This window comes from Mastigoproctus giganteus, chromosome 13 (genome assembly GCF_048544385.1).
Source record: "Mastigoproctus giganteus isolate SK-2022 chromosome 13, ASM4854438v1, whole genome shotgun sequence".
Classification (NCBI taxonomy): Eukaryota; Metazoa; Arthropoda; class Arachnida; order Uropygi; family Thelyphonidae; genus Mastigoproctus; species Mastigoproctus giganteus.
Window position 1 is genome coordinate 999,201 of NC_143587.1, and position 27,750 is coordinate 1,026,950.

Here is a 27,750-nt window from a genome sequence, read left to right on the forward strand (position 1 = left end):
GAAAACCCACAGAATTCCAGCTGTTATTACAAATGCAGTAAGTCGAAGAAAGACAGTTGAAGTATAGATTTGTGGAAATTTGCCTTTAGCCAGCAGGTAGTTGATTGTTGGAACAAACTTTCATCTGTCAATGTGGAAGTTGATAGTTTAAATTAATTCAAGGAAGAAGTGGACAAATGTTGGGAGCGAATGGATGGGTGAAATGGGAAGGTTTTTTTTTTTTTTTTGTGGCTGATGCTGTATAAGCTTGCTTTCTTGAATCATATGCCTCTGCTAATGCTAATTTCATCCTCATTCATTTTACTTTTGCCTCTCAGAGCCTTAAACACTTCAGTCAAGTCTCCTCTAAGGTGCCTAGTTTCCAAGTGCAACCTTTCTAAGTCTTTCCTTATATGGATGCCCTTTTGCCGATATCACCAGGCAATTTACTTGTCTTTGGACCTTTGAAAGAGCTTCTTTTTTTTTTTTTTTAGGTGTGGTCTCCATACCTGAACACAGTATTCCAAGTGAGGTCTAACAATAACCTTATATAAAATGGGATTATAATATCCTACCTCTACTAGCAAATGTTCAATAAATCATTGATAGGACACCGTGAGTCTTCCTTGTGACCTGTCTACAAGGCTTGGGGAACTTAATGTCTGACGTATTATAACACCCAAGTTCCTTTATTCCACTACAAATCACCCATAACAAGATAATAGTAATAGAGGCATGTAATGCAAGAAAGCAGGCTTATCAGCTTATGTAGCATCAGCCAAAAAAGGGGAAAAAAAAATTCACACAATCATTCCCTCTAAATGTTTGTCCAGTTCTTCCTTGAATTTATTTAAGCTATCAACTTCCACAACGACAGTAGGAAGTTTGTTCCAGCAATTAACCAACCACTGGCTAAAGGAAAATTTTTGCACATCTATTCTACAATTGTCTTTCCTCAATTTCAATTTATGCTCCCTTAGGTTCGTAATCTGAGCAAGTGGATGAATCTCATCAGAATTCAGAGTGCTCAACCCATTCAAGGACTTATACATCTCAATCAGACACTCGCAGGTCCCTAGTCTCCAGCCACTGCAATTTGCAGAACTTATGCCTCTCTTGGTAAAAGGATCCCTTCATTCTCCTCACCAACCTTGTTGCCCTTCTCTGTACACGCTCAAGCAAATCTACATCCTTCCTAAAATGAGGCCACCAGACCTGTTATGCAGTACTCAAGTCGTGGCCTGACCATTGCCTTATACAAAGGGATAATCACCTCCTTTTTCCTGCTAGCAAAATTCCTGTATATCATTGACAAAACACCACAACCTGCTTTTGCGCCTGTCTGCACTGCTCAGAAAACTTCATATCTCACTGTGCAATTACTCCCAGGTCTTTTTCATTTTCTACCACCCCTAAGTGTAGTACCACCCGATTGGTACATTCCTCTGGGGTTACTTCTACCCATATGCAGTACTTTACATTTGTCATTGTTAAACTTCAGTTGCCACTTCTCAGCCCATCTGCCCAAATTTTCTAGATGTTGCAGTAGCACACTTTCATTGCTGTCATTAACAACCCTGCCAACCTTTGTATCATCTGCAAACTTCGACACTAAGCCTGATATGCCTTTATCAATAACATTGATAAATATTCAAAACAACAGCAGGCCCGACACCGAACCCTGTGGAACTCCGCTAATAACATTTGTCCATGAAGAGCAGCACCCATTGATTACCACCCTCTGTCTTCTCCCACTCAACCACCCTTTTATCCAGTGCAGCAACTTATCCTTAATACCCTTCTGCTCCAATTTGTACAGTAGTCTTCCATGCACAACAGTGTCAAAAGCTTTCCTGAAATCCAAGTATATTATATGATAAAGAAGGGTGACAAGTGCAATTATAGACCTGTTAGTTTAACTTCTGTTCCAGGGAAATTAATGGAGGGATCATCTAGGCAAAACTTCAGTTATAGCTCAGACACAGCATGGTTTGTTAAGGGGAAGTCTTGTCTGACCAGTTTGATTGGATGCTATGATGTGGTCACAAAGCAACTGGATGCAGGGAATAACTTTGTTATCATATATTTGGATCTTAGAAAGACTTTTGATACTGTTGCACGTGGAAGACTGCTGCAGAAATTGGAGCAGTGCGGCATTGGAGGCAAATTGCCAATGGATAAATGGATGGTTGAGTGGGAGAAGACAGAGTGGTAATCAGTGGACACTGCTCTTTGTCCACTAATGTTATTAGTGGAGAGCCCCAGGGTTCAGTTTTGGTTCCATTGTTGTTTTCCGTATTTATTAATGATATTGATGATGGTATATCGGGCTTAATATCCAAGTTTGCAGATGATACGAAGGTTGGCAGGGTTGTTAATGACACTAGTGACAGTATGCTGCTGCTGCAACAGGATCTAGAAAAGTTGAGCAGATGGGCTTGAGAGGTCTGGAGGCCTCATTTTAAGAATGATGTAGAGCTGCTGGAACAAGTACAGAGAAGTGCAACAAGATTAGTGAGTGGAACAAAGGCTTGCTCTTACGAAGAAAGACTTAAGTTTTGCAAATTGCAGTGTTTGGAGACTAGGCACCTACGAGTTGATCTGATTGAGGTGTATAAAGCCGTGAATGGTTTGAGCATGCTCAATGCTGATGGTATTCTTACTCTTTCTCAGAATAAACACCTGAGGTCACATAAATTAAAATTGTGGAAAGAGAGTTGTATGATAGATTGTGTGGAACTTTGCCTTTAGCCAGCAGGTGGTTGATTGCTGGAACAAACCTCCGTCTGTCATAAAAGTGGATAGCTTAAATAGATTCAAGGCAGAACTAGACGAATATTTGGAGCGAATGGATGGGTGAAATGAGAAGGGATTTTTTTTTTTTTTTTTATTGGCTGATACTATATAATCTTGCTTTCTTGCATCATGTGCCTGTGCTAATTCTAAACAATCTCTTTGACATTACTATATAAACAATTAAGACTTGGTGTTTTTGTACAGTTAACTACTCTGACACACCCCTTGAAATTATTTGAGCTTGCTTCTCTGGCATTAGCTACCTGCTCATTTGAACCGTTTCTGCCTTCAGAATATATTGCTAATATGATCTGTTGCAGTAACAAACTAGAACTCTTAAGTAAAATAAGGCATAAATTAAAATAATGCCAGCATTATTTTATTTTATTGTGTTTATTTATTGATGTGAAACATCTTTGGCGGCACCTACTAAATTTTCATACTGAAGTAAAACCAATTGGTAACGAAAATGTGAGACAGAAACGCTTATTATTCCCAACTACTCTCTGATGCTGAACTGGCTTATCTGCTACTTCTCCTATATCAGTCACTAAAGTTGATTCAGTAAATTAGCAGGTGTAAGCATAAAACGTTACATTGTTCCATAACTTCGATTCTAGCTGTTCGATTTTAAAAATTTAAATGGTTTTGATTTTCGTGCATCTAATACAACAAAACAAATATTTTACTTCCTGCAGTAGTTTTTGATTATGATATCATACTATTCTACAAATGGATTTTGCTAAGTTTATTAGCTAAGCTTTATCATGAAAAGTTAAAAGATGTGAACACATCTCTGACGGCACCTACTAAATTTTTCAAACTTCAGTAAAACTGATTGGTAATGAAAACGCAAGACAAAAAAAGCTTACGTCATAATCAAAAACATATTGTGCAACAACAACCCAAGGATGTTTTCAGATATAATAAAACATTTTTTGTGTGTAACAGGGTACACAAACAGTTTTTTTTTTTTTTTTTTTTTACAAAGACTCCAAACACAAAGTATTAGAACATATAGTACTATGCACCATATGTGAGATGAAGGTTAGAATATGAAAGAAGATACTTGTTAACATTAGAGTTGAATATCTGTAGATCATAATTTTCAGGAAATTTGTGAAGGGAGGTTGTTGTGGTAAACAGAAATTGAAGAAATAAATGGTAAACAAAAGTTGGTTCAATGAGTTTGAAGTTGGAAACTAAAATGATGCTGACTGGTTGTGGCATGTCTTTGGACTGGTTTGGAAGAGACAAGGTTATTATAGAAATCAATTCAGAAAAACAGTGACCATGGAAGTGTCTATAGAAAAGGCATGAAGCAAAAACAGAACATTTATGAGACAGAGTGGAGAAACTTTGTAAGAGATGGGTCATTAATTAACCTAACAATTCTCTTTTGAATAGTCTAAACGTGTGAGAGAGAGGAGGTTATTAGAGAACTGCCCCAGATGTGAGAATAATATTCCTTAGAAGGGTGGATTTGAAATATGACAGAGTGAGTAGCATTAGTACAGGCATATGATGCAAGAAAGCAAGCTTATATAGAGAGGAAAAAAAAAAAAAAAAAAACCTTCCCAGTTTACCCATTCATTTGTTCCAAATGTTTGTCTAGTTCTGCCTTGAATTTATTTAAGCTATCAACTTCCACAATGATAGATGGAAGTTTTGTTCCAGCAAACTACCCACTGGCTAAAGGCAAACTTCTGCACAGCTATTCGACAGATGTCTTTCCTCAATTTCAGTCTATGCCCCTCAGGTTTGTAATTTGAGCAAGCGAAGAATTTCATTCGAAGCCTTATACACCTCAGTCAGATCACCTCACATGTGCCTACTCTCCAAGCACTGCGGTTTGCAGAACTTGAGCATTTCTTCGTAAGAGCATCCCTTTGTTCCTCTCACCAATCTTATAGCCTTCTCCTGTACTCGTTCTAATAACTCTACATCCTTCATAAAATAAGAGTCCCCAGACCTGTATGCAGTATTCATGGTGTGGCCTGACCATTGAATTATAGAAGGGGATAATCACCTCCTTGTCTCTGCTAACAAAATTCCTGTATATCATTGACAAAACTCCATGATCTGCTCTGGCAGCCCATCTGCACTGCTCGGAGAACTTCATATCTGACTGCACAATTACCCACTGGTCTTTTTCATTCTCATGTCCCTGAGTGTAGTACCACACAGTTGGTATGTTTTTTTTTTTTGGGTTACTGCTACCCATATGTAGCATTAGCATTAGTAGAGGCATTTGATGCAAGAAAGCAAGCTTATGCAGCATCAGCCAAAAAAAAAAAAAAAAAACCCACTTCCACTTCACCCCTCTGTTCGTTCAAAATACCTGTCCAGCTGAGCCTTAAACATATTTAGGCTATCAACCTCCACTACAAGGGATGGAAGTCTGTTCCACCAACCAACCACCCGTTGGCTAAAGGCAAATTTCTGCACGTCTATCCTACATCTGTCTTTCCTCAATTTGAATTTATGCCCTCTCAGGTGATTATTCTGAGCTAGAGGAAGAATCCCATCAGCATTGAGCATGCTCAAACCATTCAAGGCTTTATACACCTCTATCAGATCACCTCGCTGGTGCCTAGTCTCCAGACACTGTAATTTGCAAAACCTAAGCCTTTCTTCGTAAGAGCACCCCTTTGTTCCATTCACTAATCTTGTTGCCCTTCTCTGTACTCATTCCAGCAGCTCTACATCCTTCTTGAAATGAGGCTTCCAGACCTGTATACAGTACTCTAGGTGTGGCCTGACCATTGCCTTATACAAGGGAATAATCAATTCCTTATTGCTGCTGGAAAAATTCCTGTATATCATTGACAATACTCCATGAGCTACTCTTGCAGCTCGTCTGCACTGCTCAGAGAACTTCATATCTGTCTGCACAACCACCTCCAGGTCCCTTTCATTCTCTACCACTGTCAGTGTAGTACCACAGAGTTGATACGTTGCTCTGGGGTTGCTGTTTCCCATGTGTAGTACTTTACATTTCTCAATGTTAAACTTCATTTGCCACCTCTCAGCCCATCTGCTCAACCTTTCCAGATCCTGTTCCAGCAGCATAGTGTCAGTAGTGTCCTTGACAACCCTGCCAACCTTTGTATCGTCTGCAAACTTGGACATTAAGCTTGATATACCATCATCAATATCATTTATAAATACAGAAAACAATAATGGACCCAACACCGAGCCCTGATGGACTCCACTAATAACATTAGTCCATGATGAGCAGTGTCCATTGATTACCACTCTCTGTCTCTGCCATATGCCTCATTAGTTCATCTGACATCCATTTTGGCCTAAACCTTGGACAATATTTCTTAGTTGGTATGTAAAGCCTAGTAGCTTCCAAGATAAGTTCTTTGAATGCTTCCCATTTTGAATTTGCTATTGGTAACATCATCAGTTGGTCCCACTGTATAGAATTTAAATACTGTCTCAGTCCATCGTAGTCGCCTTTACGGAAGCAATAACCCTTCCCTTTACCCCTAATGGTAGTTACCTCTTTGAGTAAATCCTACTTCAGCACACTGTGATCACTGCCACCTAGTGGTTCATTTACCTGCAGATTCTTAATGCATGAAGAATCACTACTGATAATCAAATCAAGAGTATTACTCCCTCTAGTTGCCTCCTGAACATGCTGATTTAGAAAACAATCACCCAATAAATCCACAAAAGCCTTGCTAGTGTTTAAGTGACCAGCCCCCAAATTCCAGTCAGTATCTGGGAAATTAAAATCCCCCATTATAAGACTCTCTAATTTACTGGCCCACTCTATTTCCCCGTACAGTTTCGTATTACACTCATCAGAGTCATTAGGCCTATAGCACACTCCTACTCTCAATTTTGATCTCCCAATGCTTATGTCAGACCAAACTGACTCGACAGTGCACTGTCCAGCGATGTCGACTGGCTTCACTTCCTTGGTTTTTATGTATTTCTTAACTAATAGCATAACCCCTCCCCCCTTCATATTCTGTCTATCCTTTCTGTAGACGTTGTACTCCCCAAATTCCAGTTCTGCACCCCTTATATCTGTGTGACACCACGTCTCTGATATCCCAACATTATCTGCCTTTGATGTTTTGAGCAATACCTCAAATTCATCAAATTTATTTACTAAACTCCTAGCATTGGTGTACACGCAAGTGTACCTGCACCTGTTTCTATTCTTAGCTACCCTAACACAACCCATGTGTTTACTTGTACCGCAATGGCTCCCAGCAGTCTCTGAAATATCATGCATCTTGTTTTTCAGGCTTCTGCTCATTCTAATAGAAGCAGTGCAAGAATCTCTTTCACCTCTGCCAGTGGCTACTATCAATCTATTGGTCTTTGTCTCCCCCCAAGCTAGCAGTTTTCCGACCCACCTAACACTGCCTCGATAGCATCAGCAAATATTCTTGCACCCTTTCTATTTAAGTGTATCCCATCCCTGTAAAAGCAATCTCTCCTGTTAACAAGTACAGTCCAGGCTGAAAAAAATTCAACCCCTTGAGCCTTGCACAATCTTTCCAGGGCCGAATTGATCGACAAGGCTGTCATCATATACTCCCTCCTATCGTGTCTGGGCAGAATTGCAGACCCTTTCAAATTCAACCCTAATTCTCGGCTTTTGTTCAACAGTGACCTGTACTTGTTAAGTAATTCTGCCGGTCCCCTACATTAATATCATTAGTGGCAACATGTACAACTATATCACCTTTTGTGCCCTTAAAAGATGGTATTCGCTCTACAACGTCATCAACCTTTGCCCCTGGCAGACATACCCTGGTCCTGTTCCACCTATCCTTTTTACAAAGCATGTTCCCCGTTTCCCTGACAATAGAGTCACCAACAACTACTAGTTCCTTCTGGACCAGCGCATTCTGCCTTGGGGGTTGCCTCTGTGTCACATGATGCCCAAGTGCAAGCTCTGGCGTTGATGTGGGCAGCTGAGACCTTGATGGGCCCCTCAATTTAGTTTCTTCGAGGGCATCCACCCTGTCCTTCAAGCTCTCATATAGGCCCACAAGAACGCTGAGTTGTTGCCTGATATCGATACACTCCTTGCATCGCGCACACACAAAGACATCCCCCATGGCAGTATCATGTCCCGTACCCGATTGCTCTGCAAACATCAAGCAAACAGTGCATTTTATAACGCTGTGAGTCACAGGACAACTGCCCCCCTCAGTTCTGCTCTGAGCCACAGCACTTCCATTAGCTTGAGCCTTTTGCTTTGCTGCTCTGGTCTGAGTCATGATTCTATTAATTTATTAATTAATTATAATTAATTATATTATGTTATTAATTATGTTAAATATAATTAATTATATTACGTTTTAATCTAAGTCGTTATATGTATTTATTTAAAAGTACAGTTTAACTGCTAACGAAGTTCAACTAACGCTATCTAGTACGGTATATAACTATCGTATCACAAAGGCGGGAAAGTTACGAACGGTAAATCTTCGGACACTTAAGTATTAATTAACTTTCAAATCTCGCTGTCTCAATTCAGAATAAACTAACGATCCTTACTAGGTCTATAAGCTACTTACAGAAATAATTCGATGTAAAAAATATTCATTCAAGCGGCTAAATATGGCTAAAGAACTTCTCGTTCAGCGGAGTTGCAAACACGTGGATACCCTTACCGATACGTCTATGCAATTACAAGGGCGAGTAAAGAATAAATACACCAAATTAATCAGAAAGTCACAAAATAATGTTATACTACTAAATTTAAATCAAAAGTTTTAGTAAAACAATAATTTCAAATCAATAAATAAGAAAAATCCACTTAGCGGCTTTGAACACGACCGTCTCCTAGTAGCCTCGTCAGCAGAAAAAAGTACTTTGCATTTGTCAATGTTAAACTTCAGTTCCCACTTCTCAGCCCAGCTGCCTAAATTTTCTAGATCCAGTTGCAATAGCATACTGTCTTTAGTGTCATTAACAACCCTGCCAGCCTTTGTATCATCTGCAAACTTGGACATTAAGCCTGATATATCTTCATCGATATCATTGATAAATGCACAAAACAACAATGGGCTCAGCACCGAACCATGAGGGACTCCACTAATAATATTACTCCACATAGAACAGTGGCCATTTATTACGACTCTCTGCGGTCTCCCACTCAACCATCCCTTTATTCATTGCAGCAACTTGCCCTTAATGCCATACCGCTCCAATTTCTACAGCAGGCTTCCATGTGCAACTGTAATAAAAACTTTCCTGAAATTGAAGTAAAGTAGACTCGATTTTCCAGGATAGATGGTAAAAAAAAATCCTGGATAATCGATTTCCTGGTTAATCCAAAAATACAGACTTCCCCGACATACGTAAGAGATACGTTCCAGGACTTCTTACTTAGTCAAGTTTTACATAACTCGGGAATGACTAGTAACATATTGCTGCTATATTATTATTATTGACAAATCTGAATTCAGCACAATACTTGTTAATGTTTGGCCATTTTCATACATCCCTATTATTTTAATTTTCTGATTCAAATTGATTGCTTTTCTTTTCTTGATAGCCGGCACCATGATAACAGTCAAAATTTAATTTTCTGAAAAGAACGGCACAGGGTTAATGCGAAAACTCACTATTATCACCCCACGCGAGTTCACATTTTACTAAAGCACATTTCTGGAGGCCAACAAAAACAATTTGCACTTTCTGTTTTGTTGAACTTTTCTGTTAGTGCAATCTGTTATAAACAGGTAGTAAACTCGATCTTATTGCATTTGCGATGATACCAATAGCTGGAATTCTGTTGGTTTTTACGTTATTATGGTGAAGTGTGTGTCCCCTTCACTGAAATCTTCAGTCATATAAAAATAAAAACATAAATAATTGTAAGAATCTTCTCTTCTCTCCTATTTTTTTTCATGTTACTCCAATCTCACTTGTGCAATTTGTGCATGCCGTAATCGTAGTCATTGATTGCTTATTATTTTGTTGTTGGTGTTTTAAATTTTGCAATCCTAAAAAAAAAAAAATAATAAAATTAAAAAGTTGTGTGAAAACAAATTTACGTAAATCCGTAGTTGCATAAGTTGGGGACTTACTGTATCAAAAAATGTTCTGCAACCTACCTAAAAAATATCGCGATAGATAAAAAACTTGACACGTACTACTTGTGTCTCCAATACAATGCTTCCCTTTATTTTTTAGAATGTCGCGTACGGTTTGGTCACCAATATTATAATGGTTCATTAGAGATTTAACAAATGCACCGTTTTCAAACTTTTGAATAATTTCGTGTCTTTGTTTAACTAAAAGCACAACTCTTTTGCGTTTATATTTACTATAAAAAAAAAATTTCGACATCCCTGACGTAAATAACGAAACAAAATTTCTTTTTGCGGTGCAACGAACTAAAACGAACTAAACATTTGGTCTCTTTTTTTTTTTTTTTTGAGCGTCGGATGTGAAGAAAGCGGGGGTTGCAAGATAATAGGCACATTTACCTCCCAATGATGACTTATAACGCCGCTTCTAGTTATTACTTGAATTTTATGATTTCTGGTTGACTTTTTTTTTTTTTTTTTTTTTTTTTATAATTTGGAGTCTTGAAGTGTCCCGGTTAATCCGATCCCAGTAAATCGGGAGTGTGCTGTATGTGTTATCAAAATTATTTTTGCATCCAATTCCTTTGTGACCACATTTTACTAACCAATCAGATTGGTCAGACAAGACTTCCCCTTAACAAACCCATGTTGCGTCTGAACTATTACTGCAGTCTTGTCTAGGTGATCCCGCATCACTTCTTTAACTAGTAACTCCTGTAATACATATTAAACTAACAAGTCTATAATTATTTCTTTCACCCTCTTACACCCCACCCTTTCAATTGGGGATACATTTGCACATCTCCAATCCATGGAAGCCTTCCCCTGAATCTAAGGATGCTCTCATAATTATGGCTAAGGGTTTTCTAACTTCCCTTGCTGCCTCCTTCAATATAACTGGGTAGATTTCATCCACCCCAGGTGCCTTTTTTTTATGTTTAACTTCAACAATTTCTCCTCCACTTTGCTCTCTGTTATTACAAAATCATTTAGCTCCCTCTTAGAGTATAGTAAACTTCTGTCTTCTTCTTTACACAATTTTTCATGTCTGAATGTAGATGCAAAATACTCCTTCAGTTTGCAGCTTTCTGAGCAGGATCATCAACATACAAACCACCAACATCAAGTGGACCAATCTGATTCATCCCCTTTCTTCTAGAGTTTACACAAGTAAAGATATCTTTGTTGTTTTTCTTTGCATCCTTTGCCAAGGATTTCTTGTAATCTTCCTTTGCTTACCTGACCTCCTTTACGACTTGATTACAGACTAGCTTATATCTGCCTTCTGTGTCACCAGATAAATTTATATGCATCCCACACATTTTTCTTCTCTGCTACGAGCCTTATTGGCGCCTCCGTAGCCAGGTGAGAAGGAGCAGCAGTGTGTAGCACACGCTTCTTGATTAGACTGGGGTTCGAGCCCGTCACCACCCAATACGGAGGATGCGGAAAGGTCAGGGAATGACCATGGCATATTCCCGGAGCAATATGGCCTTAGTTGCTAATGCTCCTAAAAACCAAATAACAACGAGCCTCATTAGTTCATCTGACATCCTTTAGGTCTAAATCTTGAACAGCATTTCTTAGTTGGTATGAAAAGCCTAGTAGTTTCCAAGATTAATTCCTTGAAGTCTTCCTATTTAGAATTTGCTGTTTTAAACATGATCAGTTGATCCCACTGTATAGAATTTAAAAACTGTGTGAGACCATTGCAGTCACCTTTACGAAAGCAAAAACCCTTCCATTTACCCTTGATGGTAGTTACATATTTAGTCAATCCCACATCAGTATGCTGTGATCACCATCACCTAGAGGTTCCTTTATCTGCAAATTCTTAATGCATAAATAATTACTGCTGATAATCAGATCAAGAATATTACTCCCTCTGGTTGCCCCTCGAACATGTTTCTGTAGAAACCAATTCTCCAATAAATCTACAAAATCTTGCTAGCATGCTAGTGACCAACCCACAAGTTCCAGTCAATATCTGGAAAGTTAAAATCCCCCATTACAAAACATTCTGATTTACTGTTCCACTCTATTTCTCTGCGCTGCACAATTGTTCATTGTACTCATCAGAGTCATTAGGCCTATAACTCACTCCTGCTCTGATTTTCCCTTTCCAGTGCTCATGTCACACCAAACTGACGTCACATTGCACTGCGCCCATATCAATTGGATGCACTTCTTTAGATTTTGTGTTTCTTAACTAGCAGCATAACCCTTCCTCCTTTCCTGCCCTGTCTATCCTCTCCATACACTTTTTACTCTCCAAATTCCAATTATGCACTGCTTATAACTGTGTGTGACACCATATCTCTTATATCCAAACAATATCTGCCTTTGATGTCTTGATCAGCACTTCAAGTTCATCAAATTTATTTAATATCGTTCTAGCATTGGTGTACATGCACGTATACATGCACCTGTTCCTACTCTTAGTTACCCCTAAGACAGCCCATGTAATTACTTGTTCCATGATGACTCCCAGCAGCTGTTGAAATCCTCAGCAACCTGCTCTGCAGGATGCTGCTCATTACAATAGCAGTATAAGAATCAATTTCACCTCTGCTTGCAGCAACTGTTAATCTTTTGGTCTGTGAATCCTCTCAAGCTAGCAGTTTTCCAACCCACCTAACACTGCCTCGATAGCATCAGCAGATATTCTTGCACCCTTTCTATTTAAGTATATCCCCTCCATGTAGAAGCAGTCTCTCCTGTTAGCAAGCATAGACCCCGCTAAAAAAAATTCTACCCCATAAGCCTTGCACAATCTCTCCAGGGCCGAATTCATTGACAAAGCTGTCATTATATACTCCCTCCTGTCGTGTCTGGGCAGAATTGAAGACACTTTCAAATTTAACCTCAACTCGCAACTTTTTTTAACATCGACCTGTACTTGTCAAGTAAATCTGCAGATCTCTTACTCTTAAGGTTCTTAATGCCAACAGAAGGTGATATTGTACAACAATATCACCTTTTGTGTCCTTAAAAGATATCTGCTCCACAACGTCATCAACTTTTTCCCTGGCAAAACATACCCTGGTCCTGTTCCACCTATCCTCTTTGCATAATATATTTCTCATCTCCCTAACAATAGAGTCACCAAAAATGATTAGCTCCCATGAGACCAGCGCATTTCTGCCTTGGAGATTGCTGCTGTGTTGCTTGATGCACAGGAGTGAGCTCTGGCATTGAGTTGGGCAGCCGAGAGCTTGATGGGCACCTAATTTTAATTTTTTTGGTGGCATCTACCTTACACCCCAAACTCTCATAGATGCCCATCATAATGCTGAGACGTCATACCTAGCACATACAAAGACATCCTCCTTGGCTAAATCATGCCCTGTTCTAGACAGGTCTGCAAACATTTCACATTTCGCCCATTTTTTTTAGACTGTGATGCGTTGGAGAATAGACCCCCTTCGGTTCTACCCCAAGCCACAGTAATACAGCTACTTTGTGCTCATTGCTTTGCTCCTCTAGTCTGGTTTATGATTCCATTTAAGTACAATTTAATTAACAATTAAATTTAATATGATTAATAAATTTTCAATTGATTAATTGATAATATTAAACTAAGCTAACAGATTTCTATTACAGTGCTACGTAGTCAGTCCTCGTATAACATGTGTTTATACTATACGAATTCGATCATACATGATTTATAAATAGGGGAACGATATCGTGTATAACACAAACCTAATTCGCTTATACACGATTCCCTTTGTGTTTACAAGAAATGGCAGTTGAAAAAATATTTTGTTTTTTATATCAGTGAAGGGGAAACACATTTCGCCATAACGTAAAAACCCACACAATTCCAGCGATAGGTATTATCGCAAATGCAATTAGATCGAGTTTACTGCAGTTTGGTAACAGATTCCACCAGCAGAAACACAACTGGAAATTGTTTTTATTGTTTTTTGGTAGTAACCCCTACAAATATGCTTTAGTAAAATGTGAGCTAGTGAGGTATTAATGGTGTGTCTCTGCCTTTATGGTGTTGTTTATTCAGTTGCTACACGCGCAAAGTTTTGTTTATGTGTATCAAGCGTGCCTGCCTCATCATTTTGTAATTGTGCTTTATTCCCTACAAATGAGTAAAATACTTAAAAGGTGTGAAAAAGAAGCATCCTGGTGAAGACACTACAGTTTCAGAGAGAAAAAGAAAAGCAATATCAATAGACAGAGGTGGACGGGGGTCAAAAATTCTTGAAACATTTAGCATTAGTAGAGGCATTTGATGCAAGAAAGCAAGCTTATGCAGCATCAGCCAAAAAAAAAACCCACTTCCACTTCACCCCTCTGTTCGTTCAAAATACCTGTCCAGCTGAGCCTTAAACTTATTTAAGCTATCAACCTCCACCACAAGGGATGGAAGTCTGTTCCACCAACCAACCACCCGCTGGCTAAAGGCAAATTTCCGCACGTCTATCCTACATCTGTCTTTCCTCAATTTGAATTTATGCCCTCTCAGGTGATTATTCTGAGCTAGAGGAAGAATCCCATCAGCATTGAGCATGCTCAAACCATTCAAGGCTTTATACACCTCTATCAGATCACCTCCACTGGTGCCTAGTCTCCAGACACTGTAATTTGCAAAACTTAAGCCTTTCTTCGTAAGAGCACCCCTTTGTTCCATTCACTAATCTTGTTGCCCTTCTCTGTACTCGTTCCAGCAGCTCTACATCCTTCTTGAAATGAGGCCTCCAGACCTGTATACAGTACTCTAGGTGTGGCCTGACCATTGCTTTATACAATGGAATAATCACCTCCTTATCCGTGCTAGAAAAATTCCTGTATATCATTGACAGTACTCCATGAGCTACTCTTGCAGCCCGTCTGCACTGCTCAGAGAACTTCATATCTGCCTGCACAACCACTCCCAAGTCCCTTTCATTCTCTACCACTGTCAGTGTAGTACCACAGAGTTGATACGTTGCTCTGGGGTTGCTGTTTCCCATGTGTAGTACTTTACATTTGTCAATGTTAAACTTCATTTGCCACCTCTCAGCCCATCTGCTCAACCTTTCCAGATCCTGTTGCAGCAGCATAGTGTCAGTAGTGTCCTTGACAACCCTGCCAACCTTTGTATCGTCTGCAAACTTGGACATTAACCTTGATATACCATCATCAATATCATTTATAAATACAGAAAACAATAAAGGACCCAACACTGAGCCCTGAGGGACTCCACTAATAACATTAGTCCATGATGAGCAGTGTCCATTGATTACCACTCTCTGTCTTCTCCGCCTCAACCACCCCTTTATCCATAGCAGCAATTTGCCTCCAATGTCATACTGCTCCAATTTGTGTAGCAGTCTTCCATGTGCAACAGTATCAAAAGCCTTTCTAAGATCCAAGTATATAATATCAAAGCTATTCCCTGCATCCAGTTCTTTTGTGACTGCATCATAGTATCCAATCAAATTGGTCAGGCAAGACTTCCCCTTAACAAAGCCATGCTGTGTCCGAGCTATAACTGAAGTCTTGTCTAAATGATCCTGCAGTGCTTCTTTAACCAGTGCCTCCATTAATTTTCCTGGAACAGAAGTTAAGCTCACAGGTCTATAATTACTTGTGTCAGCCTTTCATCCTCCTTTGTGAATTGGGGTCACATTTGCACATTTACAGTCTATGGATACCTCCCCTGAGTCCAAGGAAGCTCTCGTAATTATGGCTAAGGGTTTGCTTACTTCCTTTGCTGCCTCCTTTAATATAACTGGATAGATCCCATCCACCCCGTGTGCCTTTCTTGTGTTTATCTTCAACAGTTTCTCCTCCACTTTACTCTCAGTTATTTCAAAATTCTGTAGCTTACTGCTAGAGTTGAATACACCTCTGGCACTCCCCTCGCTGAATAACTCCTCATGTGTGAATGTCGATGCAAAATATTCATTTAGTTTGTTAGCTACCTGAGCAGGATCATCAACAGTTGACCCATCAATATCAAGTGGACCAATCTGATTCATCCCCTTCCTTCTAGAGTTTACATAAGTAAAGAACTCTTTGCTGTTTTTCTTTGCATCCCTTGCCAAGGATTTCTCGTAATCTGCCTTCGCCTGCCTAACCTCCTTTGTAACTTGGTTGCATATCAACTTGTATCTATCATAGGCTTCTGTGTCATGTGTTAATTTGTAAGTATCCCATGCATTTTTCTTCTCTGCCATATGCCTCATTAGTTCATCTGACATCCATTTTGGCCTAAACCTTGAAAAATATTTCTTAGTTGGTATGTAAAGCCTAGTATCTTCCAAGATAAGGATTGAGGCACTGGTTAAAGAAGCACTGCAGGATCATTTAGACAAGACTTCAGTTATAGCTCAGACACAGCATGGTTTTGTTAATGGGAAGTCTTGCCTGACCAACTTGATTGGATACTATGATGCAGTCACAAAACAACTGGATGCAGCGAATAACTTTGATATTATATACTTGGATCTTAGAAAGGCTTTTGATACTGTTGCTCATGGAAGACTGCTACACAAATTGGAGCAGTGTGACATTTGGAGGCAAATTGCTGCTATGGATAAAGGGGTGGTTGAGGGGGAGAAGACAGAGAGTGGTAATCAATGGACACTGCTCATCGTGGACTGATGTTATTAGTGGAGTCCCTCAGGGCTCAGTGTTGGGTCCATTATTGTTTTCTGTATTTATAAATGATATTCATGATGGTATATCGGTCTTAATGTCCAAGTTTGCAGACGATACAAAGGTTGGCAGGGTTGTCAAGGACACTACTGACACTATGCTGCTGCAACAGGATCTGGAAAGGTTGAGCAGATGGGCTGAGAGGTGGCAAATGAAGTTTAACATTGACAAATATAAAGTACTACACATGGGAAACAGCAACCCCAGAGCAACGTATCAACTCTGTGGTACTACACTGACAGTGGTCGAGAATGAAAGGGACTTGGGGGTGGTTGTGCAGGCAGATATGAAGTTCTCTGAGCAGTGCAGACGGGCTGCAAGAGTAGCTCATGGAGTATTGTCAATGATATACAGGAATTTTTCCAGCAGGCATAAGGAGGTGATTATTCCATTGTATAAGGCAATGGTCAGGCCACACCTAGAGTACTGTATACAGGTCTGGAGGCCTCATTTCAAGAAGGATGTAGAGCATCTGGAACGAGTACAGAGTAGGGCAACAAGATTAGTGAATGGAACAAAGGGGTGCTCTTACGAAGAAAGGCTTAAGTTTTGCAAATTACAGTGTCTGGAGACTAGTCACCAGCGAGGTGATCTGATAGAGGTGTATAAAGCCTTGAATGGTTTAAGCATGCTCAATGCTGATGGGATTCTTCCTCTAGCTGAGAAAAATCACCTGAGAGGGCATAAATTCAAATTGAGGAAAGACAGATGTAGGATAGACGTGTGGAAATTTGCCTTTAGCCAGTGGGTGGTTGGTTGGTGGAACAGACTTCCACCCTTGCGGTGGAGGTTGATAGCCTAAATAAGTTTAAGGCTCAGCTGGACAGGTATTTTGAACGAACAGAGGGGTGAAGTGGAAGTGGGTTTTTTTTTTTTTTTTTTGGCTGATGCTGTATAAGCTTGCTTTCTTGCATCAAATGCCTCTACTAATGCTAATATGTTCTTTGAATGCTTCCCATTTTGAATTTGCTGTTGGTAACATCATCAGTTGGTCCCACTGTATAGAATGTAAATACTGTCTCAGTGCATCGTAGTCGCCTTTACGGAAGCAATAACCCTTCCCTTTACCCCTAATGGTAGTTACCTCTTTGAGTAAATCCCACTTCAGCACACTGTGATCACTGCCACCTAGTGGTTCATTTATCTGCAGATTCTTAATGCATGAAGAATCACTGCTGATAATAAAATCAAGAGTATTACTCCCTCTAGTTGCCTCCCGAACATGCTGATGTAGAAAACAGTCATCCAATAAATCCACAAAAGCCCTGCTAGTGTGTGAATGACCAGCCCCCAAATTCCAGTCAATATCTGGGAAATTAAAATCTCCCATTATAAGACTCTGTGATTTACTGGCCCACTCTATTTCCCTGTACAGTTTCTTATTATACTCATCAGAGTCATTAGGCCTATAGCACACTTCTACTCTCAATTTTGAATTAGCATTAGCATTAGCATTAGTAGAGGCATTTGATGCAAGAAAGCAAGCTTATGCAGCATCAGCCAAAAAAAAAAAAAATAACCACTTCCACTTCACCCCTCTGTTCGTTCGAAATACCTGTCCAGCTGAGCCTTAAACTTATTTAGGCTATCAACTTCCACGACAAGGGATGGAAGTCTGTTCCACCCACCAACCACCCGCTGGCTAAAGGCAAATTTCCGCACATCTATCCTACATCTGTCTTTCCTCAATTTGAATTTATGCCCTCTCAGGTGATTTTTCTGAGCTAGAGGAAGAATCCCATCAGCATTGAGCATGCTCAAACCATTCAAGGCTTTGTACACCTCTATCAGATCACCCCGCTGGTGCCTAGTTTCCAGACACTGTAATTTGCAAAACTTAAGCCTTTCTTCGTAAGAGAACCCCTTTGTCCCATTCACCAATCTAGTTGCCCTTCTCTGTACTCGTTCCAGCAGCTCTACATCCTTCCTGAAATGAGGCCTCCAGGCCTGTATACAGTACTCTAGGTGTGGCCTGACCATTGCCTTATACAAGGGAATAATCACCTCCTTATCCCTGCTAGAAAAATTCCTATATATCATTGACAATACACCATGAGCTACTCTTGCAGCTCGTCTGCACTGCTCAGAGAACTTCATATCTGCCTGCACCACCACCCCCAGGTCCCTTTCATTCTCTACCACTGTCAGTGTAGTACCACAGAGTTGATACGCTGCTCTGGGGTTGCTGTTTCCCATATGTAGTACTTTACATTTGTCAATGTTAAACTTCATTTGCCACCTCGAAGCCCATCTGCTCAACCTTTCCAAATCCTGTTGCAGCAGCATAGTGTCAGTAGTGTCCTTGACAACCCTGCCAACCTTCGTATCGTCTGCAAACTTGGACATTAAGCCTGATATACCATCATCAATATCATTTATAAATACAGAAAACAATAAAGGCCCCAATACTGAACCCTGAGGGACTCCACTAATAACATTAGTCCACGATGAGCAGTGTCCATTGATTACCACTCTCTGTCTTCTCCCCCTCAACCACCCCTTTATCCATAGCAGCAACTTGCCTCCAATGCCACACTGCTCCAATTTGTGCAGCAGTCTTCCATGTGCAACAGTATCAAAAGCCTTTCTAAGATCCAAGTATATAATATCAAAGCTATTCCCTGCATCCAGTTCTTTTGTGACTGCATCATAGTATCCAATCAAATTGGTCAGGCAAGACTTCCCCTTAACAAAGCCATGCTGTGTCCGAGCTATAACTGAAGTCTTGTCTAAATGATCCTGCAGTGCTTCTTTAACCAGTGCCTCCATTAATTTTCCTGGAACAGAAGTTAAGCTCACAGGTCTATAATTACTTGTGTCAGCCTTTCATCCTCCTTTGTGAATTGGGGTCACATTTGCACATTTACAGTCTATGGATACCTCCCCTGAGTCCAAGGAAGCTCTCGTAATTATGGCTAAGGGTTTGCTTACTTCCTTTGCTGCCTCCTTTAATATAACTGGATAGATCCCATCCACCCCGTGTGCCTTTCTTGTGTTTATCTTCAACAGTTTCTCCTCCACTTTACTCTCAGTTATTACAAGATTCTCTAGCTTACTGCTAGAATTGAATACACCTCTGGCATTCCCCTCGCTGAATAACTCCTCATGTGTGAATGTCGATGCAAAATATTCATTTAGTTTGTTAGCTACCCGAGCAGGGTCATCAACAGTTGACCCATCGATCTCAAGTGGACCAATCTGATTCATCCCCTTCCTTCTAGAGTTTACATAAGTAAAGAACTCTTTGCTGTTTTTCTTCGCATCCCTTGCCAAGGATCTCTCGTAATCTGCCTTCGCCTGCCTAAACTCCTTTGTAACTTGGTTACAGATCAACTTGTATCTATCATAGGCGTCCGTGTCACGTGTTAATTTGTATGTATCCCATGCATTTTTCTTCTCTGCCATATGCCTCATTAGTTCATCTGACAACCATTTAGGCCTAAACCTTGAACAATATTTCTTAGTTGGTATGTAAAGCCTAGTAGCTTCCACGATAAGTTCTTTGAATGCTTCCCATTTTGAATTTGCTGTTGGCAATATCATCAGTTGATCCCACTGTATAGAATTTAAATACTGTCTCAGTCCATTGTAGTTGCCTTTACGAAAGCAATACCCCTTCCCTTTACCCCTAATGGTAGTTACCTCTTTGAGTAACTCCCACTTCAGCACACTGTGATCACTGCCAACAAGTGGTTCATTTATCTGCAGATTCTTAATGCATGAAGAATCACTACTGATAATCAAATCAAGAGTATTACTCCCTCTAGTTGCCTCCCGAACATGCTGATGTAGAAAACAATCATCCAATAAATCCACAAAAGCCTTGCTACTGTGTGAGTGACCAGCCCCCAAATTCCAGTCAATATCTGGGAAATTAAAATCCCCCATTATAAGACTCTCTGATTTACTGGCCCACTCTATTTCTCCGAACAGTTTCTTATTATACTCATCAGAGTCATTAGGCCTATAGCACACTCCTACTCTCAATTTTGATCTCCCAATGCTTATGTCACACCAAACTGACTCGACACTGCACTGTCCAGCGATGTCGACTGGCTTCACTTCCTTGGATTTTATGTGTTTTTTAACTAATAGCATAACCCCTCCTCCCTTCCTATCCTGTCTATCCTTTCTGTAGACATTGTACTCCCCAAATTCCAGTTCTGCATTTCTTATATCTGTGTGACACCACGTGTCTGAAATCCCCACAATATCTGCCTTTGATGTTTTGAGCAATACCTCAAATTCATCAAATTTATTTACTAAACTCCTAGCATTGGTGTACACACAAGTATACATGCACCTGTTCTTTTTCTTAGCTACCCTAACACAACCCATGTGTTTACTTGTACCCCAATGATACCCAGCAGTCTCTGAAATATCCTGCATCTTATTTTCCAGGCTGCGGCTCATTCCAATAGAAGCAGTGCAAGAATCACTTTCACCTCTGCCAGTGGCTACTGTTAATCTATTAGTCCTTGTATCCCCCCAATCTAGAATTTCCAATGCTTATGTCACACCAAACTGACTCAACACTGCACTGTCCAGCGATGTCGACTGGCTTCACTTCCTTGGTTTTTATGTGTTTCTTAACTAATAGCATAACCCCTCCCCCCTTCCTATCCTGTCTATCCTTTCTGTAGACGTTGTACTCCCCAAATTGCAGTTCTGCATCCCTTATATCTGTGTGACACCACGTCTCTGATATCCCAACAATATCTGCCTTTGATGTTTTGAACAATACCTCAAATTCATCAAATTTATTTACTAAACTCCTAGCATTGGTGTACACACAAGTATACCTGCACCTGTTTCTATTCTTAGCTACCCTAACACAACCCATGTGTTTACTTGTACCGCAATGGCTCCAAGCAGTCTCTGAAATATCATGCATCTTGTTTTTCAGGTTTCTGCTCATTCTAATAGAAGCAGTGCAAGAATCTCTTTCACCTCTGCCAGTGGCTACTGTCAATCTATTGGTCTTTGTCTCCCCCCAAAGCTAGTAGTTTTCCGACCCACCTAACACTGCCTCGATAGCATCAGCAAATATTCTTGCACCCTTTCTATTTAAGTGTATCCCATCCCTGTAGAAGCAATCTCTCCTGTTAACAAGTACAGTCCAGGCTGAAAAAAATTCTAACCCTTGAGCCTTGCACAATCTTTCCAGGGCCAAATTTTTTTTTTTTTTTTTTTTTTTTTTTTTTATGAGAACCCCGAACAAGAGAGGTATTATAACCTATAGTACTTAGTACCGTGCTTGGGTTGGAGGTTGAGAAGACAAAAGAAGATATTTGTTGATATTGGACTTGAACTTCTGTAGATTGGAATTTTCAGGAAATACGTATGAAGGAAGGTTGTTCCAGAAAACGGCAGTTGAATGAATAAATGAGGAAGATGAAAAGTTGGTTCTGTGTGTTTGAAGTTGGACAGTAAATGGATGTTGGCTGGTGGCCGCACGTGTTCGGACTGTTTTGAAATTGAGAGCGGGAATTATAGAAGCCAATTCAGAAGAACAGTGCCCATGGAAGTATCTGTAGAAGAGGCATGCAGCAGAAACAGTACGTCTATGAGACAACGAGTGGAGAGACTCTGTTAGAGATGGATCATTAATTAACCTAACTGCCCTCTTCTGAATGGAATCAAGAAGCATGAGAGAGGTTTTGGGGGCACCACCCCAGATGTGGGAACAATATTCCATGGCAGGGCGGATTTGCGATTTATACAGAGTGAGCAGCTGTTTGGGAGAAAAGTAACGCCGAGAGCGAAAGAGAAAACCAAGTTTTTTAGATGCAGAGGAAGCAATATTTGTAATGTGCTTGTGCCAAGAGAGATTAGAAGTCAGGGTAACCCCCAAAAGAGATATATCATTTTGCCTAGAAATCGGAGTGTCACTAAAGATAAGCATAGGAGCAGAAGAATCCTTTTTGCGAGATATAAGACAAGATTGAGTTTTAGAAGGGTTGAAATCAACTAAGTTGTCTTTGCCCCACTGGAGAATTACCTGAAGATCGGCATTTAAGGAATTGGCAGCAGATTTTCGAGAATTTGAAGCTGATTGAGCTGGACAAGATTTCTCAAAATGGAAAGTTGAATGCAATGTGCTATCATCGGCAAAACTATGTATAGGATTTCCAGTCAATGGAAGAAGGTCATTGATATACAAGAGGAAAAGAGTGGGGGAAAGAACTGAACCTTGGGGGACACCGGCATTAGTGGAGAAGTTAGAAGACAGAGAGCCATCTACCATCACCCTCAGTGAGCGATCAGAGAGAAAACTGGATAACCAATTACTAAAAACAGTTGGCAAACCATAAGATGGAAGCTTGTTTAGAAGACCTTTATGCCAAACACGATCAAAAGCCTTTGAGATGTCAAGAGCAACTACTTGTGTTTCACCGAACCTTTCCATTGAATTAGTCCATAAATGGGTAACATAAGCCAGAATATCACCAGTGGATCGACACTGACGGAATCCATACTGGCGATCGTTGATCAGACGGAAGGTTTCTAGGTAGTTTAAGAGTTGGCGGTTAATTGATTTCTCCATTACTTTAGAAAGAGTAGAAGTAATTGCAATGGGACGATAATTGGATGGGAGGGATTTGTCACCCTTTTTAGGAACTGGCTGGATATGAGCAAATTTCCAAGCAGAAGGAAAAACACCTTTGGAATAAGAAAGTGAAAAAAGGCAGCAAAGAATAGGAGTAAGTTCAGGAGCACAGGTTTTGAGAACAAGTGGAGAATTACCATCAGGACCTGGAGCTTTCTTAGCATCAAGATTCATCAAAATCCTTCTGATATCCTTTTGACGGAAGACCACAGGAGGCATTGAATGGAGCGTGTTAGGAATGGTGGGAGGTGTTTTACCAAGATCATTAATACATGAGCTCAAAGAAAAATGGGATGCTAGCAGGTCAGCTTTATCCTTGGCTGAAGTGACAACAGAACCATCTGGTTTGGACAGAGGTGGGAGCAGAGATGGGCAAAAGTTGCGGCCAATAGCTTTGGCAAGAGACCAGAATGCTCGGCTACCATTAGGGCAAGAAGCAAGTTTTCTACTCTTAGCCTGTTCAAACTCTAGTTTGGACTGATTAATAACTGCTTTACAATTGTTGCGAGCTTTGGTGTAGGCAGATAATGAAACTGAAGAATTAGAAACAAGCCAATTAAGATATGCAACGTTCTTCTCTTGGACAGCCTTAGCACATTTATTGGAAAACCAAGGTTTAGATAAAGGACGTGATTTTAAAGTGGAGTGTGGGATAAAGGATTCCATTCCTGCAAGAATAATTTCACTGACACGATCTGAGCAAACGTTGACATCAGAAGTTTTGAAACAGTAATCAGACCAAGGAAAAGAAGAAAAGAAGTCTCGCAGGTCATCCCATTTTGCATTCTTGTAATGCCAAACAATACGAGGTTGGGAATAGCCATGAGATAAAGGTTCCATTGGAGAAGAGGCAATCACCAAGTTGTGATCTGAAGTGCCTAAAGGACCTCTCACTTCAACCTTGTACTTAGAAGGGTTGTTTGTGAGAAAAAGATCAAGCGTATTGGCTGTATGATTAGGATTGTCCGGTATTCTTGTAGGTAAATGAACAATCTGTGCTAGGTCATTAGTAATTGCAAAAGCCTCAGCATCTCGACCTGCTGCGTCAGTGTGACTAGAAAACGGAAGCCAGCTGGAGTTGTGAAAGTTAAAATCACCAAGGAAAATTACCTCACTGTTAGGAAAGTTGGACTGGAGAAAGTCAAGTTGCAAAGAGAGGAAGTCAAAGAGCTCCAAGTGATTAGTGGAGTTGGGAGAATGGTAGAGACAACAGATGAATTTTACACAATGAGGTAGAGAGATTTTAAGCCAGAGAAGATGAAAGAGAGGAGATTCCAAATTGCCAAATCTCTGACAGGGAATATCAGAACGGACATATGCACGAGTACCACCTTTGAGGCGAAAGGAATCATACAGCAAATAATTTGGACATCGGAGATGAGCAGTAGTTGAATCAACTGATAACTGAGATTCAGTCAGAAAAAGTACGTGGGGTTTGGAAGACTGCAAGTGGAAATGGACATCGTTGAGATTAGAATTGTGACCACGTATATTTGTGAAATGAATTAGGAAGTCCTTGGGAGGTTTAGTTCTTTTCGCAGATAAGCTTGCTCTATTATTTTGACAATTCATGGTGTATTTGATAGTAAGAAAAAGTGGGTGGGACATGCTGTATGAAGTAATGAAATTTTTGGATATGGCGTACATGTGGTAAGAATATACCCAGATCCTTGACATAACGTGGCCTCGACAATGCTCCCCGCATACACACTACTCGGACTCCCTCCAGTCACTATCTGGCAGAGTAGAGGTAGCAAGATTATACACTAGCTGATCCGGAAGCTTCCTAGAGAGTTACCAATAGGTTCAGTCCGGTGTACTAACTAGCGGCCAGCCTGCGAACACTGTTTTAGAGCCGTACCCTCGAAATGTAAGGAATATTGGATCTCGCCACGACATTCATCATAACCACAAAAATCATCAATCATACTGCATGATGGAAGAGATAGGGAAGGGTTGGCCGGAACTTAGCTCTAGAGACTAAACATGGGTTCCACCACTTCAAGCCTCCAATAAGCAAAGTGGTGGTATTTCACCGGTTGATGAGAGTCATCTACCACCTAGTACTGCCTGGTAACATAGAGGGCCGGCGTTCCTCCATGTGGTGTGGGCGCCACACCTCGACCCCTGCTTACGTTGGTTCACACCTGGGTGGTCACCCACCATTTACTTGTGCATGAAGGTTATACCCAGGATTACTAACAGTCCCACCATCGTGAAGGTGCAAGCAGAGGATTTGGCTGTCATAGACCGTCCGGGCTTCGCCGAAATTGGATCCACTTTGACTTGAGTGTCACCCAAATATCAGTTCCATCAGCGTTTTAGACGCACAGGTAGCAAGAACAGCATGTCTGGCATATCTGAGAGAATGTCTGTGACAGCCTCAAGTACTGATCCTCAAGAATTGATCGACAAGGCTCTCATCATATACTCCCTCCTATCGTGTCTGGGCAGAATTGCAGACACTTACAAATTCAACCCTAATTCTCGGCTTTTGTTCAACAGTGACCTGTACTTGTTAAGTAATTCTGCTGGTCTCCTACTCTTAATATCATTAGTGCCAACGTGTACAACTATATCACCTTTTGTGCACTTAAAAGATGATATTCGCTCTACAACATCATCAACCTTTGCCCCTGGCAGACATACCCTGGTCTTGTTCCACCTATCCTTTTTACAAAGCGTGTTCCCCATTTCCCTGACAATAGAGTCACCAACAACTACTAGTTCCTTCTGGACCAGCGCATTCTGCCTTCGGGGTTGTCTCTGTGTCACGTGATGCCCAAGTGCAAGCTCTGGCATTGATGTGGGCTGCTGAGAGCTTGATGGGCCCCTCAATTTAGTTTCTTCGAGGGCATCCACCCTGTCCTTCAAGCTCTCATATAGGCCCACAAGAACGCTGAGTTGTTGCCTGATATCGATACACTCCTTGTATCGCGCACACACAAAGACATCCCCCATGGCAGTATCATGTCCCGTACCTGATTGCTCTGCAAACATCAAGAAAACAGTGCATTTTATAAGGCTGTGAGTCAGAGGACAACTGCCTCCCTCAGTTCTTCTGTGAGCCACAGCACTTCCATTTGCTTGAGCCTTTTGCTTTGCTGCTCTGGTTTGAGTCATGATTCTATTAATTTATTAATTAATTATAATTAAATATCTTATGTTATTAATTATGTTAAATGTAATTAATTATATTACGTTTGTAATCTAAGTCGTTATATGTATTTATTTAAAAGTACAATTTAACTGCTAACGAAGTTCAACTAACGCTATCTAGTACGGTATATAATTATCGTATCACAAAGGCGGGAAAGTTTCGAACGGTAAATTTACTGACACTTAAGTATTAATTAACTTTCAAATCTCGCTGTCTCAATTCAGAATAAACTAACGATCCTTACTAGGAACCTAACGATTCTTACCCGGAAAAATTTGTAGCGGCCTCATACTAGCGTTATGGCCAAAATCACACTTCTGGTCTCTGGCCCACCGGGGTTTCCCCTCTAAAACTTTGAGCAAAATGAAAGAACATGTGATATTGCAAGTGCTACAGGCCTGAATGAGGCAACGTCGAGAATTAGAAAGAATGCAGAGGGAAAAAAAACAACTTTCATAGCAAGAACAACTCAAAGCGTAATAAAATCCATTAGATCAAGACACAAAGAATTGGAAGAGATGGAACTACTGTCATCTGTTTGGATAGAAAATCAAACAAAGAAGTTTGCTTTGGATAGAAGAAAAAGAATTAGCAATATTTTATTACATAATAGTTGTAATAAAATACTTGCGTATTTTATAACGATTATTTATTGTGTTTGATAACAATTTGGTTACCAATGTGTGTTCAACCTTGGGTGGTCGGCACCTAACCCTTTTTTTTCCATAGGGCCTATTATTTATATTGCACGAGGGTTTATAGGAACACAGCTATCGTGCTACATGAGGACTGACTATTTCACTCTCCAGTTTTACGTTAATTCTTACGCTATCAAGTTTGGGATATATGTTACACTATTCCGTATCATATAACAACGTGGCAAGTTACGAACAGTAAAATCTATGGACACTAAATATTAACTTTCAATTTAATTTAATATAATTTAATTTATTAATTAAATTATATTAAAATTAATTTATAACAATTAAGTCAATAAAAAGGCTAAATATAAATAAAAAAACTTAGCATTTGCCTGAGCTGAAAAATCTTGTCCAATTCGTGGCGACCTTCGTACCCAGGTTTTTTGTTATTATTAATATTATTTTTAATAAAATTATATTATTATTAATGAGAAATTATACAGTTGAATCTTCCAAATCTGGCAACCAGTTATTAGCACTACCCATATTCTGTCTATTTTCAGTAAAATGGTTTAACAGAATATTATAGTGTAATGGAATATTGTATATCAGAATATTTTTGATTATCCAACCATCATAAAGTCTAATATGAGTTGAATAAGCAGAAGGTTACTTCATTCTTGGCTAATAAATTAATTTCATTATAAATGAGGAATATATCTAGTAGACTAATAATAATAATAACAGAAATAGCTTTTCATATGCTGTTGTTCTAACCTTATTTAGCAAAGTTATATGAAGCAGTGGGATATTTCAGTCTGTTTAAAATAT

General features: G+C 40.0%; 1 protein-coding gene across 2 annotated transcripts in view; it reads left to right on the top strand.

Moving 5' to 3' along the window:
- Gpo1 (glycerophosphate oxidase 1) overlaps positions 1-27,750 on the top strand; it is a 428,577-nt gene that overhangs the window by 266,080 nt on the left and 134,747 nt on the right. The gene's annotated exons all lie outside the window — the stretch shown is intronic.